The 16,290-nt window shown below is 49.8% G+C and overlaps 1 pseudogene; it reads left to right on the plus strand.

Annotated features, from left to right (window-relative positions):
• The first annotated feature begins 887 nt into the window (after nt 1–887).
• Nucleotides 888–2,729, plus strand: LOC123122104 (cytochrome P450 71A1-like; annotated as a pseudogene).
• Nucleotides 2,730–16,290: the final 13,561 nt, after the last annotated feature.

Raw genomic sequence — 16,290 nt, forward strand, 5'->3', positions numbered from 1 at the left:
CGAACAAAGGAGTTGGAGCTACGGCAACAATTATTAGAGATAAACGAGGTATTTTTCTCACAGCTCAATGTAACTTTATCCCCTATGCAGCGGATGCAATGTCACCAGAGACAATGGCGATGAGAGACAGACTAAACTTGGCAAATAGCCTAGGGTTCCAGCGAGTTGAAGCGGAATCCAACTCGCTAACGGTGATCAACTGCTGTTTCGGTCACAGTACTTGGTAGGACGCGGCGGCAGCGATATTTGCAGAATGTGTGGACCTACCTTGATTGAGAAGGTCAAGTTTAAGCATTGTTTTCGATCATCAAATCGAGCGCCACATGTTCTAGCTAGGTTTAGTTATTGTAATAAAGTTTTTTCTAGTTGGATCGACGAGCCTTCAGATTGTCTGGTCAGCAAGCTCGTAGATGATGTATCTCTAGTGATTAATCAATAAAGCTAGCCATGATGACCTTTCTTAAAAAAACACAACGTTTTTCGTCTCTTTAATGCTGCTATGGTCCTTGTTTTAATTTGGTGCTCCTGTAATGTTTGAATGTATGCTATTGTGATTTGAATTATGCAATGGTGGTTGAACCTGTGTAGATTGAATATGCATGCTGAATATGAAACATGCGATTGCCTATTTTCGAATACAAATTCTGAAGAATTTCCAATTGTAGGAATTAAATTATGGAAACAGCCCAGTTGTGCTGGTCGTTACAGTGCACACAGTATTCAAAAACGAAACGTGCGCGATGAACCAGCTCACATGCTTTAACTGCGTTTGGTACCGTTGGAAGTTCACCGATACCATGCGATGTGGTTGACGGGTGATCTTTAGCCATGCCGTAATGCTCGAAACGCAGGGGTTAATTAAGTCGGGCTCTCTTCCTCCGTGTACTGCAGGTGTGGCGCCTACAACTTGTACCGTACTAGCAAGGAGTAAAATCGATCGCTACAAAAAGGTTCTCGTTCGAGAGTTCGTACGTTTCGATTACACTCCGTCCAGTGCAGCTAGGCTAGGGCGCTAGGCTAGGCAGCAGACATGATGACCGTCCCGCTTGTTGTCGCGCTGTTCAACTCGCCCTTCGTCCTCACCACCCTCGCCTTCCTCCTCTTCACCCTCCTCGTCTCCAAGACGCGCAGCAATGTTGCTGCCCGGGGAACGTTGCCTCCGTCGCCGCCCAGCCTGCCAGTCTTCGGCCACCTTCGTCTACTCGGGAGCCTGCCGCACAGGAGCCTCCGGTCACTGGCCGCGTCCTACGGCCCGGTCATGTACCTACGCCTCGGGCGTGTGCCCACCGTCGTGGCGTACTCCGCGGCCGCCGCGGAGGAGGCCATGAAGACCCGCGACCTGGCCTTCGCCAGCCGCCCCAAGCTGTTCATGGTCGACCGGTTCTACTACGGCACCGGCGGCATCGGCTTCGCGCCGTACGGCGAGCACTGGCGCCAGGCCCGCCGCGTCTGCGTCACCCACATGCTTAACCCGCACCGCCTCCTGTCCTTCAGGCGCGTCCGGGGGCAGGAGGTCGCCGCCCTCGTCGACCGGGTCCGCCGCGCCGGTACCGTCGTGAACCTGAGCGACAACCTCATCGTCTACTCTTTCACCGCCATCTCTCGCGCCACCTTTGGCGACACGGACTACGGGATCGACGGCGAGGAGGGGGGAGCGAGGCTGAGGAAGGTGTTCGCCGAGATCGAGGAGCTTCTCGGCACGGCCCCCATGGGGGAGAAGGTGCCATGGCTGCGGTGGGTCGACGTCCTGACGGGACTGGAGCGGAAGACGAGGCGCGCGTTCGAGGAGATGGATGGACTGCTCGAGCGGGTCATCACGGACCATCGCCAAAAGAGCGGCGCCGGGGACAACGACCAGCGTGACTTCGTGGACGTGCTGTTAGGGGCCAACGAGCTCGACACGAACGGCATCAAGGCCATCATCCTGGACATGCTTGCCGCCGCCACGGATTCAACGTTCACGTTGCTGGAATGGGCCATGGCGGAGCTCATCAACCACCCGCAAGAAATGCGCAAGCTCCAGGACGAGGTCCGCACGGCCGTCGGCGACGCCGGCCACGTCACCGAGGATCATCTGCCGGATCTACCTGAAGGCCGTCGTCAAGGAGACCCTCCGGCTCCACCCTCCCACGCCGCTCCTCCTGCCCCGGGAGACGGTCGAGGACACCCAGCTGCTCGGCTACCACGTCCCGGCAGGCACGCGGGTGCTGATCCACGCCTGGGCCATCGGCCGTGACCCGGCGACGTGGGGCGACCGCGCCGAGGAGTTCGTGCCGGAGAGGTTCTTGGAGTACACCCACGAGATGGGGCAAGACTTCGCGTTCTTGCCCTTCGGCGCCGGGAGGAGAGGTTGCCCCGGGGTCAAGTTCGCCATGCCGTCCAACGAGCTGGCCCTCGCGAGCCTGGTGTACCATTTCGACTGGGAGCTAGCCAGCGGGAGGAAGCCGCCCGTGGACATGACCGAGCTGCACGGGCTCTCCGTGCGCCTGAAGACGCCTCTGCTTCTGGCTGCTAAACCGTGGTCAGGCCGTGGTGTCGAATGAGAGAAAAGCGTCTCTACATGCTTCTTCTAAGTAGTACGAGCTAGCTCAGAGCTCGGATGATCATTATCGACCAAGTCTAGTAATGTACTCCTTCATGTATTGTTCACTTGTTAATTTCCTTACCCGTATTTGTTGAGCAGTAACTTCAAACTGGGACATGGCCTTTCAGTATCATTTCTTTTTGCACTCTGTGTGTACGCGTTTATAGCACCACTAATGGCAAATTGAAATAACTTTATTTTTTCTTAAAAAGGAGGATGACCCCCGGCCTCTGCATCTGGGAGATGCATACGGCCACTTTATTAATTATTCTTGAGGACCTTACAAAGTATTACAACAATGTGCCTGAATCCACCATCTTGTCAACACATGCCACTACTCCTATCCAAAATGATGAAGGGGTGCTAGCCGCGCCACTACCCAAACCACTCACCTAAGCCTAACATCAAAAGCCGGAAAGCCGAAACATATTTGGAAGCCCCAGCCGAGCCACATACCGGGTCTAGGGCACAATCCGGTCAGACGCACTCGTGTGTCGCCGCCGCCATCTTCCATAGGTCCATCTTCAGATCATATTGAGGCTTGTACCTTGTCTGGCCACTTTGCCATCGACGTCACCATGACGCCAGACAGCAACCTCCTCCTGCGCGAGTCCATCTCCGTGGATCGAACGCCGAGCCTCCACAACGCCATGCCGCCGATATCCGCCGCCAACGATGTGTGAGATGAAGCACCGCTCCACCATCCCCCAGCCAGCACTTACTCCAAAACGATGCCCTCAGGAGGGAAAGCAATAAAAAGCCATCATCGTCCGATCCGGAAGACCCAGATCGAGGGTTTCCCCCAGAGCATCCCGAGCCCGATGACGCAGACTGCAACGACGATGCCTTGACAAGGGCACGACATCTAAGACGCCGCCATCGTCCGCCATGACCGTAGTCGGTGCGATTTTCATCGGCAGTTGCTCCACCAGACGTGCGCCGACATCGCTGGTCCCTTCAACCGTAGCAAACTCCAAAACAATGCCCTAAAGAGGGACCACGACGCAAAAGCGCCGCCATCGCTCGATCCCAAGGAGATATAGGGTTTCCCCCGTAGTTGTCCGCGCTGTCAAGGGCCAGACAAGGGTAGAATCCTGCGGATCTGCCCAGCTGCCGACGAGTCGCACCCACCACCGTGCCGACGGTTGACCAGCGATCAATCCGACCGCGCCGCCGCGAACCTATCCGGTCACGCCGCCGCCGTCCCTGGCGGCCGCGACGCACCAGATCGCAAGGCCTCCTGCCACAGGGAATCGACGTCGCCGGCGCCGCCACCACCCGCCGTGGCGACCGGCCCGCGCCAGCCCCAGCCGAGCGAGAGGGCCCGAGTCCCCGCCGCCGCCGGCGACGGCTAGGCTTCGCCTGGCCGCGCCCTTGGACGGCGGCGAGGGAGGAAGAGGAGGAGTGGGGGAGGTTCGGCGACGATGGGATCTGGGGCCTCCCGGTCGCCCACGCGGGTGGCGGCTCGGGAGGGAGACGTACGGGACGGGATGGGATCTCTTAAAAATAGGGGAGAATTTCACTTCCCCAGCCTATGCACCAACTAAGGATGCATACGATCATTTTTAGTATGAGTACCAAGATAAACATGGTCCTCAGATTTTTTTTAAATGAGTATCAAGATATTTTTTTATGAGTGGTTCCATCACACATCAAACCTGATCCTCAATAATGGGGAAAACTCCTGTGCATCACCTGTCAATTTTAGAAATTGAACTCGGGTCGTTAGGCTGCACAACCGCATGCCCAACCATTGAGCCAAGGCTCTCTTTACAAATTGAAATAACATTCTCAAAAAAAAAGTCAGACATGATTTGAAGCTATACGGTGGGTGGTATTGCAAAGAAGCAAGCCTGCAGTGTGTTGGGCAATCTTAGGGAAGCACAATTGGCCACAGTAGAAAAATAATTCGTACGGGAACATGTGGCTGGATTGAATCCTTGGCCTGTTTTTCTCGCTAAAGGATGAAGTGCAAATCGAGTTCAAAGCTTTGTTTCAACTACATCTCGTAATCTAATGCATAACTTGGTAGAAAAATAATTCGATGTAATGCAAATGTGTGAAGCGATGTGTTCAAAATCAATACAATTACTGAACTACTACCATTCTTGAATTAAAAATGCACGCTACCAATGTAGCTAGAATTATAAATTTGGACATTCGTTTGTTTATTTGCTGACTTGATCTCAACAAACAAATAACACCCTGTAATCATCACACATCTCGAACAAATAACACTTCGTAATCATCACACATCTTGAGAGAAAACACTGTCTTTTCAAGCGTCAACACCAACAAGAAGGGGTGGATGCGCTTTGTTATGTCGTTGGTGTTGTTGGATTTTCATAAAAAAATTGCTCCCTCTATTCCAACATATCATGTGTATTTTTTTTTGAAAAATCAAACCTCTTTAAGTTTAATCAAATATGTAGAGAAATATATCAATATTCATACTATCAAATCGGCGTCATTAGATTTATCATGAAATAATTTCATATTATATATATTTAGTATTGTGGATGTTGATATTTTTGGCTCTAAATTTGATCAAAGTAAAAGGAATTTGACTTTTCAAACACCTTATATTTTGAAATTGAGGGAATATTTGGTTTGATTAGTGAGGGAGATGGTGGAGTGTGTTTTCTCTCTATTTATAATGTGGTGTTTGATGAGCCTTTCGCAGTGTATTCTATGTTAAGTGCTAACCAATCCACATTTATGTGGTGAAATTTTCTACGTCGGTGATTGCATGTACTATATTAGTGCTACAGTATCACATGGTGTTGCTTTTCTTTCTTGGTGGTGAGAGGATGCATGTGACGCTCCGAGACCGATGCTCGAGAAGACTTTCTTATGTTCCGGGTTTCTCCGTGTGTTTTCATTTGTGCCTGCTCTTTTAATTTTTTTGCATTGCATCTTGTTATCGTATCATCATGTCATAATCTTTTGCATCTCAACTAAATAATTTGTGTGGATCTTCGATCCATTTAAATCGAGGGAAGAGTAACTTCTCTTTATAACATACCCTCCCGATAGTAGGGAGCTATATAAAATATTCCATTCGTGTGGAATTACCTTGACACACTTGCAAAATATTTTTCCCATGCCTTCGTCCCATGCATCATCTTCTTCTCTTTTCCTTATATTTCCTGTCTTTTGCTAGTCCCATTTCCCCCTTCTCTTTTAATGTCCATTCTTTTCCTATAAATTCTAGACCGTGCCAGGACCACTTCCTCCAATTTTCAGATCCTTTGGACTTGTTTTGGTAGGGTTCAAAAATGGCTTAAGTTTGAATTTGATTCAAACTTGAATTATTTTTTGATCTATAATATTTGCCAAGTCCTTTTTTTTCAAATTGTGCATAATGCAAGGACTCCAGATACATTCTCATATCTCTCTCACGCCTTCGCTTTATCTTTGAGCTTTTCCCACTTATTCTCTGTTTGAGGAAATTGTGAATAGAAGGAATAAGGGGGGAAGGGAGAGCCCAGCTCTAGCGGCGGCAATGCAGCCCAGCACCAGCAGCAATTGGGCTGGCCTCTAAGGCCCAGTAGCCCCAGGCCCATCCTGCCCTGTTAACCTAGCCTCGACCCACATCTCCCCTCGAACCCCTCCTCCTTTTTCGTTCCTCCCAGCGCCGCCAGGAGAGCACCGCATGGTCGCGCCGTCCGACTCCCATGTCCTCGATCTCCCCTCGAACCCTTTCTCTCGATCCGTGGCCTCCTCCCTCTGCTGCCCAGATCCCACGCCGGCCCCTCCTTCCATCGCGCCTCGATCCGATCCCCTCCTGCCGCGAGCACCCGTCTCCGACGCCCGCGCCCGATCTCCCTCCGGCATCCACGTCCAGCGCCGGCCCTGCCGCCGAGCGATGCCCGCTCTTCGGTCCGGCGTCCCGTGCTGACCCCATCACCATCGTCCATCCTGTCGCCGGAGCCCGGCGCCTCTACCTCTCCTCTGCTCCTGCCTGCTTCACCTCCCCGTGCTCCAGTTGCGCCGACATCCGAAGCTCCAAGTCCTCCGCCTCCGTTGTTTGTCCCAAGATCCGGCGAGGTCATGGCCGGACCCAACTCCGGTGCCCCGTCACCATCGGTGCTGACCTCCACCGCAGGAGCCGCGTCGTCGCTGCCCTGTTTCTGTTTTGTTCGCCAAGTCCCGCAGGAGGCCACGCGAGCCCGCGTTGACCACGTCGGTGTGGGTCCCTTTCGCCAGCAGCCGCACGTCACACATACCTCAAGTCCCAGCGGCCTCGTTCGCCTTTGCGCTAGCCCTGCTCCAGAACCACCAAGACCGTCCAGGATTCGTCAAGAACCGGTTTGAGTATGACTATCACCGATACCCCGAGGACACCGAGTACAACTACATAGGGTGATGCATCAAGTTCCGAGGCTGTCTACATGGTAGTACCACTACCGTCGCCAAGACCAAGATGGCGCCAAAAGTACCAAGACAAACGGGAACGACTACCGAGGTCCCTCCAAGTTCGACCAAGATTGCCGTGTACAACTACCATCGACTCGGATTACGCCAAGTACACCGTCGGCCTTGGTTTCACCAAGACCACCTCGAGTACGACTACCACAACACCGATGACATGAACGTCTATGGAAACTCGTGCAACGATAAACATGTACCACTACCGTCGCCAAGTTCGCGAGAACGCCTACTTCCTCTACGAACTTGAATCTGTCCCGCTTGCACGCTTCGAAGGTATAACCTCGAGACGACGTCCATGAACGAATGCTTGCGATGTTTGAGATGCTCGTGTCTGCACCGTGTCCATTGTCACTCGTTTCCTTGTCGCCAACTCGTGGGACACCTGGAATCCGAGAGCGCCCCACCATCTTCTGCACGCATCCGCACACTTCTCCTTTGCATCGGTATCTCAATCGAGTTACCAGAACCGGAACGTTGCCGTGGCACCGTTTTCGTTACCGTTGCCGTGGCACCCCTTTTCCTTTCCACCACGGTGACAAATGCTTCATAATGCTCATGCCAACTTTTTCATAAAGTTGCATAAACTTGTTCATGTCATCCGCATCATGATAACAACAATTAAAATGTTTAAATTGTTGTTGCAATAAATTACTAAGGCATATGAGGATTTACCGGATTTGTTGTTTGTTATATCCGGCCCCATTTAAAATTGTTTAGATAGATAATTCCTTTATGTTTCACCTCTTGACATGCTTAACAACATTTAATATTGTTGGGTACATAACTGAGAGAGAACTAAATAAGTCATGTGGTGCTCCGTCAATATGCAACCCGTTGCATATTGAGCTCCACTTAACTTGTAGTGTTGTTTGTGCACTTTGCCATGCCATGCTTCATTAAACCGGACATGCATCATAATTGTTTGTGCATCATGCCATGCTTATGTGGTGGTTGTTTACCATGATTGTTTGCTTCTTTCCGGTGTGGCTTCTTCGGGTTGGTTCCGATAACGTCGCGTTTGTGAGGAACGGTTCGACTATGTCAGTTTGTCTTCTTCATGGACTCGTTCTTCTTCCTTGCGGGATTTCAGGCAAGATGATCATACCCTCGAAATCACTTCTATCTTTGCTTGCTTAGTTGCTCGCTCTTTTGCTATGCCTATGTTGCGATACCTACCACTTGCTTATCATGCCTCCCATATTATTGAACCAAGCCTCTAACCCACCTTGTCCTAGCAAACCGTTGTTTGGCTATGTTACCGCTTTGCCCAGCCCCTCTTATAGCGTTGTTAGTTGCAGGTGAAGATTGAAGTTTGTTCCTTGTTGGAACATGGAGATGTTGTTCCTTGTTGGAACATGTTTACTTGTTGGGATATCACAATATCTCTTATTTAATTAATGCATCTATATACTTGGTAAAGGGTGCAAGGCTCGGCCTTATGCCTGGTGTTTTGTTCCACTCTTGCCGCCCTAGTTTCCGTCATATCAGTGTTATGTTCCCGGATTTTGCGTTCCTTACGCGGTTGGGTAATAATGGGAACCCCTTGACAGTTCGCCTTGAATAGAACTCCTCCAGCAATGCCCAACATTGGTTTTACCATTCGCCACCTAGCCTTTTCTTTCCCTTGGGTTCTACAGACTCAAGGGTCATCATTATTTTAACCCCCCCGGGCCAGTGCTCCTCTGAGTGTTGGTCCAACCTGTCAGCTGCCGGTGGCCACCAGGGGTAACTCTGGGCTGGCCTACCGTACCTAAGACAATCTAAGTGTGCCCTGAGAAAGAGATATGTGCAGCTCCTATCGGGATTTGTCGGCACATTCGGGCGGTGTTGCTGGTTTAGTTTTACCTTGTCGAAAAGTCTTGTAACCGGGATTCCGAGTCTGATCGGGTCTTCCCGCTAGAAGGAATATCCTTCGTTGACCGTGAGAGCTTGTGATGGGCTAAGTTGGGACACCCCTGCAGGGATTTGAACTTTCGAAAGCCGTGCCCGCGGTTATGAGCAGATGGGAATTTGTTAACGTCCGGTTGTAGAAAACCTGAAGTTGACCTTAATTAAAATGCATCAACCGCGTGTGTTACCGTGATGGTCTCTTCTCAGCGGAGTCCGGGAAGTGAACATGGTGTTGGAGTAATGTTTGACGTAGGTTGTTCTAGGATCACTTCTTGATCATAGTTTCACGATCGTGTTTTGCCTTCTCTTCTCACTCTCATTTGCATATGTTTAGCCACCATATATGCTAGTCGCTTGCTGCAGCTCCACATATTACCTTGTCTTTCCTATAAGCTTAAATAGTCTTGATCGCGAGGGTGCGAGATTGCTGAGTCCCCGTGACTCACAGATACTTCCAAAACCAGCTTGCAGGTGCCGTTGAACCGTGCAGATGACGCAACCAAGCTCAAGGAGGAGCTCGATGAAGATCTTGTCCTTTATGTTGTTTCGTTCTAGTTGATCAGTAGTGGAGCCCAGTTGGGGTCGATCGGGGACCTTGTCGCATTTGGGGTTCTTCTTTTATTTTGATTCCGTAGTCGGACCTTGATTGTATTTGGATGATGTAATGCTTTATTCATGTATTGTGTGAAGTGGCGATTGTAAGCCAACTATGTATCTTTTTCCCTTATGTATTACATGGGTTGTGTGAAGATTACCTCACTTGCGACATTGCTTTCAATGCGGTTATGCCTCTAAGTCGTGCTTCGACACGTGGGAGATATAGCCGCATCGAGGGCGTTACAATGCATGAGGTTGATATGTTTTATATACCAATTGTCGCCAATTGGTTTGGAAAGTCGTTAACCCGGTCAAAATGTGAACCTTGTCCAAAATTTATTCCTCAATCAAATGGGAGATCTTGAAAGTTAGGAAGCATAGTGAATTAAAAGGATGAGTGAGAGTGCTCATTGTAAAATTGTTGATTGGGTCAAAATCAGACGAGCCAATTTTAAACTGGAGACCTTGATTGATTGTGAGGTCTTAAAAATTAGGAAGCATGGAGTAATTATGACTAATTTTTCAATAGCGAGTCCTTTCAGATTCTACAATGCATCAAGTAACATGATTATGTTGGTCGATGTTTGATCATGAAATGTTAGGTTCATTCATGAACACCTTTTGTAAACTATTCATGATTTTTGCATTCTCGTGCTTTGTTTCCCAGAACTTTGCAATTTTGTTAGGCACATTTAAAGATACGACTCAATTGCATCATCATGATGGTGTGCTATTTCGATAAAAGATGGATTTTATGGACTCGAGATGAGCATCAAATGGATGTAAACACAATGAGTACACACCCGACCTTTGCATAACTAGGATGTACAAAATCAACACCAACACACACAAAACCCGTTGGCAAATAGCAGACTCATATAAGATCAATGCTATGCCTAAGCAAGAAAAAAACCTAACAAACTAAAACAATGACCATATCCGCACCAACCATTTCATGATAGCACAAGCACAAGGATGTTCTTCAACAACAATGCCTTTAGGAAGGAAACAATGCTCAAACGTTGCCATTGCCGGATCCGACCGCCAAAGGCCAAATTCTAAGTTTTCACCCTGAAGAACCAGTCCGAGCATATCTGAGCAATGCCTTCAACAAGGTTATGATGCAAGAACATCGCCATTGCTAGGTATAACCATCTCGGGCCAGTCTAAGGTTTTCACCTTGGATCTCGAGACTGGGCACTTGAGAAGCACCACCATTGAAATCCGTTATGTGTTGTTGCCACCACTTTCCATGATCCCAGCAACTACATGCGTCGGGCTAGACAACCGCCGTTACTGCACAATCTCATCGATGCTGCTGAAGGCCCCGAGCGGATCAAAGTTGCATTCAGCCAACCACTACCCTTTGAAGACCATCGACCACAACCATGACGCACGCCCGGCCGCCGTAGCTGTTGTACATGAGGAGGACAGATCCGATCATTCCCCACATCTGCGCACCACGCTGCAGCCACTCCATGGGCCAACGAGCGAACACAGCCATTCCCACATCCAACCGATTACATGTCAGCAGGGATACCAAAGCCATCGCATGACCTGGTATGGAGCAGCCGAGCAGCCGCAACCTAGGCTTGTGGTGGAGGGGTCGTCCAGCATATTCGTTGTCGCAACTCAACACGGAGATGCCAGCTAGGACAGTTGTAGCTAAGACCTGAGTTCGAACGCCTTTTGTGGATTGGCAAGATAGGGATGAAGGATAGTGGGACGCGAGGATGCGGGCCCGGTGGCCTCCTCTGACGGCGGCAGGTGGGTGGGGCGTCGAGAGCAAGGTCTTTCCTGTGTGGCGAGGAGGCCTCCTTAGTCGCCTGATGTGACATGGGAGGCTAGGGCTAGTAGTTTTTTGGGGGCATGGGGGGGGGGGCTTTTGGGGCGTAGCTCTCTTCTAATTACCATATGAGTGTATGCTTTAGGGGGATTCCTCTTGACTGGTTGGCTAGTAGGTTTTGCATCCATAGTTGATTCACCTTTTGTCATTTCTTTTTCTTTAGGACCTTATGTACTACCTCTTTTAGCTAAATAACTAGCATAAACCTCACATAATTATTTAACCATATAATTCATGTGTACCGGACCTGCTCCCTCACGGGACTAGAAAAGGAGCATGAATATCAATTAGAAACTACCTTGTAATGCATGAATAATGAAATAGAGCAGCTTCTTTGCATAATTAACATAACACAAAGTACATTTGCACAACCAACACATTCCTATGTATCTTCGGTTATTATCTTCATCCCGTCGTCACAACCAAATCTAGTGCCATTTTGCATAATTTCAAGAAACATTTCTATGTATCTCCGGTTATTATCTTCATCCAGTCGTCGCAACCAAGTCTAATGCCATTTTGTATAATTTCAAGAACATGTGAAAGTTGCTTCTTAAAAAAATCTCACTTTTGACTTGATATGATGATCAACTTTCATATCAACATTTGGTAGTACTCTAACCATTTTCATCTCAATCAATGTAACATAGTTGAACTTGTGACAGTTGTCTACTTTTATTGAAAAAGGTTTTTGCTCGGCTTAACACCAGAGCCACAAGGTCCAACAAATGTTCACACTGCACATACACACACCAAGCTAGCAGACAAAGTATGAAAAAGTTCTACTGATGGCACAACTCAACAAGCCTTAAAAGACAAAAATAAAGACGGTAGCACACAATAGTCTACTTTTCAAAAATAATCATTAATTTCATTTAGAATAGCAATAAGGAACTTTCCCTCGCATGTCTCCCGGGAAACCATGACCACCTATGGGACCAGAAGGCCCCTTGCTAGTTCGGCAGGGGGACGCCGCGTTGCACAAAGAGCAGACGAGCGTGGGGCAGCACGACAGAGATCACACAGGCAATTTTACCCAGGTTCAGGCCGCCGTGAGGCGTAAAACCCTACCCCTGCTTTGGTGGATTGATGGTGGAAAGGTGGTGGTGGAGCGTAGTACACTTGCCCGGCAGGGGTTGCCTCAGGGCGACAGTGGCTACACACGTATGAGGGTGAGAGTTATCCAACCTTCTAACATCGTCTACGATTGCCATGGGCCTCCTTTTATAGATCAAGGGGTTACCACAGTGGCAAAGTAGTCATTATGCACGGATAAGATAGCAAACAGTGCTATCATACCTAACTCCGCGGGCTGACAGGGCGCATTAAATGCACTACTCAACGTCACATTGTTGGTTGCCCGGTAAGGCTTGCCGGGCCATCTTGCCAGCTCCATGCCTGCTTGCTTGACACGTCGCAAGACGGGTGTCATCTGTGGGTTTTTCCTGTAGAGAGAGGCTGCCATGTGGCGAATGGCTGCCACTTAGTCATTCTACGGCTTGACACCACACTGATCGATGACGTGGGTCGTGGTGGAGTGGTTGGTGAGGTGGTCTCGTCTCCACGAGTCCTGGCAGGCCCTGCCGGGACGCCTTGGTTGTCGTCTTCTGGGCATGGCCTTGCCCTTTGCCGGGCTCGCCTGCCCGACAAAGGAGGCCTTTCTCTTGGTGGTATCTTTCTTCTCTGGCTCAGTCCTGGTCCCTCTGATCTGTATGTTGGTCCTTCGAATATCTTAGCTCCTTCAACTCTGGCTTGGGCTGGTGCTTCAATCTTGTTCCCATGCCTATGCACAGTCTGGGCCACAGACCCAGGATTTGTTGCACCGACAGAAGCCTCCGGGCCTGCCCCAAATGTGTTGCCGAGCGTCGTCAGGGTACGGCCTAATAAGTGCACATGCGGGGTTGCTAAATAGGTTGGTCTCTTGAGGTCTTCTTTGCTTCTTCATTAGCCTTGATTCTGGGCCAGTTTCCGGTTTCTCCGCGCGTCGTGCAAAGCCAATAGTGGTGGGGCCGCTCTAGTAATGGCCCGTGAATGACTTCAACGCACGGGGTAGAAACTGCCAATTCACTCTTCCCACCATGCCCTTATCCTTAGCCATGTATGTTGCATGCATTGCGCAGGGTAGGTAACGGAGAGTATCAAGGCGAGGGCCCGATCATCTTGAATTGGAGGAGGAGGACGGTGGTCGTCCGTTTGAGGGAGCGGCTCCCCTCCCCGGATTGCCTATAAAAGGGAGGGGTGAAGGAGGGTGGATCCACTCATCCTCGCATTCCTCCTCTTCTGTCGTCTGCTTCTCATTGGATATGCTGAAGAGGAGAGCCTGGGCCAGCTCCGGGCTCTTGGTTGGGGCTAGTGTTGCCAAACGCTGGTGCTGGCGCTCAGGGAGTGAGCCTGCTCCTTATTGTGGCAAATCTCTTGGTTCCTTCGAGGCTCGGCCGGGAGGCAGGGCCGGAGACCGTTGGTAATACCAGCACTGCCCCTTCCGGAAGTCTTGGGACTGATGTCGACGAGAGGCGCGCCTTCCTGCCCGCTAAGGTGGGGAGAGGTGTGCCTCAAGCCCCTGGGCCGTCTTTGCCGCTCGCCGTCTCCCTGGGTAAGGCGTTGTGCTGGAGTTTTGGCCTTCCCCTAGAACGGTGTTGATGAAGACGAAGCCAGGGAGAAGGACAAGGCGGAAGGTAGACCGTCTAGTAGGAGCACGATTGCATCGACGTGTTCGTCTCGTACTGGCGACCTGCTGCCCGTCTGTTTGGCTCTTCCCCCTTTTCCCGGTGCTGTCATCATCGTTTCTTCCGGCTACCGGGAAAATGCTTGTCCCCCTGGCGCCTCTGCTTGCCCCAGGGGTCTTCTGGCTGGGCCCCGGCATCCTCCTCTATCGGTGCTTGTGCTGGAGTTTCCTGTTTAGTCCTGGAAGCGATGACCAGGGGGTTGCCGAGGTGCTCCGCACATCTTCCTCCTTCGCAGCCTTGCCACTCCCGATCTTGTCAGGCTGCGCTCGTCAGCTCCTGACGGGGATCGGGGTGGCGTTGTGCCGGCGCGCCGCCCATCTTCTTATCTTCCCACCGCACTACCTAGGACAAGAGGGACAGGGAGAGGAGTTTATTGAGCACTTATCTTTTTTCAATCTTAAATCTGTAGGCATTAGCCAAATTTTAATTCAAATAATGTAATCTCTCGAGTCCGTGTTTGTGTTCTATAATGCTTGTACTTGTATTAGCATATTAATGAAAAAGATGAACCTTGCCGGGAACCCGTGCATGTGTATGTCCATGCAGAGGTGAGATGCCTCTTTAATGTAAATAAACGAGTTTACCCTGGCAGGCTATCCTGCCGGTACCCTTTTTGTCTGCCGGAGAGTTACATCCACCGGGTGACAGACAAAGGGACCAGCCCCCCGCCAACTTCTTTTTACCAAAGGTTACTGCGACCATCCTGACCGAAGCAACGTTTGAGTCAGGGATGCGAGCACCTAAGCCTCAAAGAGTGGTGAGGTTTTCTTATGCACAAGTTATAGCTTACAGAACACTAACGGACAGGAGGTAGAACTTATCTGTTTGGCTTGCCGAGGATCACAGTGCTGGGCGATCTTCTCAACTCCTTGTTAAAGCCAAGTTCACGGCAGGAACCTGCAGCTTCATGCATATGAGAATGAATGCAAGATGTGATGTTATCTATATGCATATGCAGATGCTCATGAAATGCTTATGTAGTGATCTTGGAGTGCTCATGCATGCATGCAATCTTGGTCGCCCCCCCACAACGCTTCTTCATTTTCTCTTGCACAGGGTCATCATCCTGGCTTTGTACAAGGGGTTACATGCAGCTGAGGCAAGGCCTGTAGAAAAGGGTGGCTGCCGGGTAGGGCCCTACAGCCGCGCCTTACGGGTAGAACTCGCGGATATGCTTAATATTCCATGAGTTTTGCAACTGAATGCCATCTTCGGTCTCCAGACAGACTGTGTCAGGTCTGGTGACTCGTACTACCTGGTAAGGGCCTTCCCACTTCAATGACAACTTGTTTGTACCCTTGGCGGATTGGACGCGCCTAAGGATAAGGTCACTTTCCTCAAAACACCGGGCATGAACCTCGCGGCTATGATAGCGACGCAGGGCTTGCTGGTAGCATGCAACATGTGTAGCAGCCCGAAGACAGTTCTCCTCGAGTAGCACATCATCGTCATGCCGGTGCTGATCTTGCGCTACTTCATCGTAGGCAAGCACTCGAGGCGACCCGTAAATGAGTTCTGATAACCCACAAGTATAGGGGATCACAACGGTTTTCGAGGGTAGAGTATTCAACCCAAATTTATAGATTCGACACAAGGGGAGCCAAAGAATATTTGAAGGTATTAGCAGCTGAGTTGTCAATTCAACCACACCTGGAGATTAATTATCTGCAGCAAAGTGATCAGTAGCAAAGTAGTTTGATAGTTTTGATAATAGTGACAGCAGCAACGGTAACAATAACAGTGATAGCAGTAGTTTGTAGCAAGTGTAACAGTGATGATAGCAATAGTAACGCAACAAGATCAGTAAGGATAAATTCGTTGGCATTGGATTGGTGACTTGTTGGATGATATTCATCATGAGACAGTTATAACCTAGGGCGATACGGCACTAGCTCCAGTTCATCGATATAATGTAGGCATGTATGCCGTAAATAGTCATACGTGCTTTATTAAAAGAACTTGCATGTCATCTTTTGTCCTACCCTCCCGTGGTAGTGGGGTCCATATAGGAAACTAAGGGATATTAAGGCCTCCTTTTAATAGAGAACCGGAACAAAGTATTAACACATAGTGAATACATGAACTCCTCAAACTACGGTCATCACCGAGAGTGGGCCCGGTTGTTGTCACTCCGGGGTTGTCGGATCATAACTGTAGTAGGTGACTATAACTTGCAAGATCGGATCTAAAACATGGATATAATGATGAATTCA

Source organism: Triticum aestivum, chromosome 1A (genome assembly GCF_018294505.1).
Source record: "Triticum aestivum cultivar Chinese Spring chromosome 1A, IWGSC CS RefSeq v2.1, whole genome shotgun sequence".
Lineage (NCBI taxonomy): Eukaryota > Viridiplantae > Streptophyta > Magnoliopsida > Poales > Poaceae > Triticum > Triticum aestivum.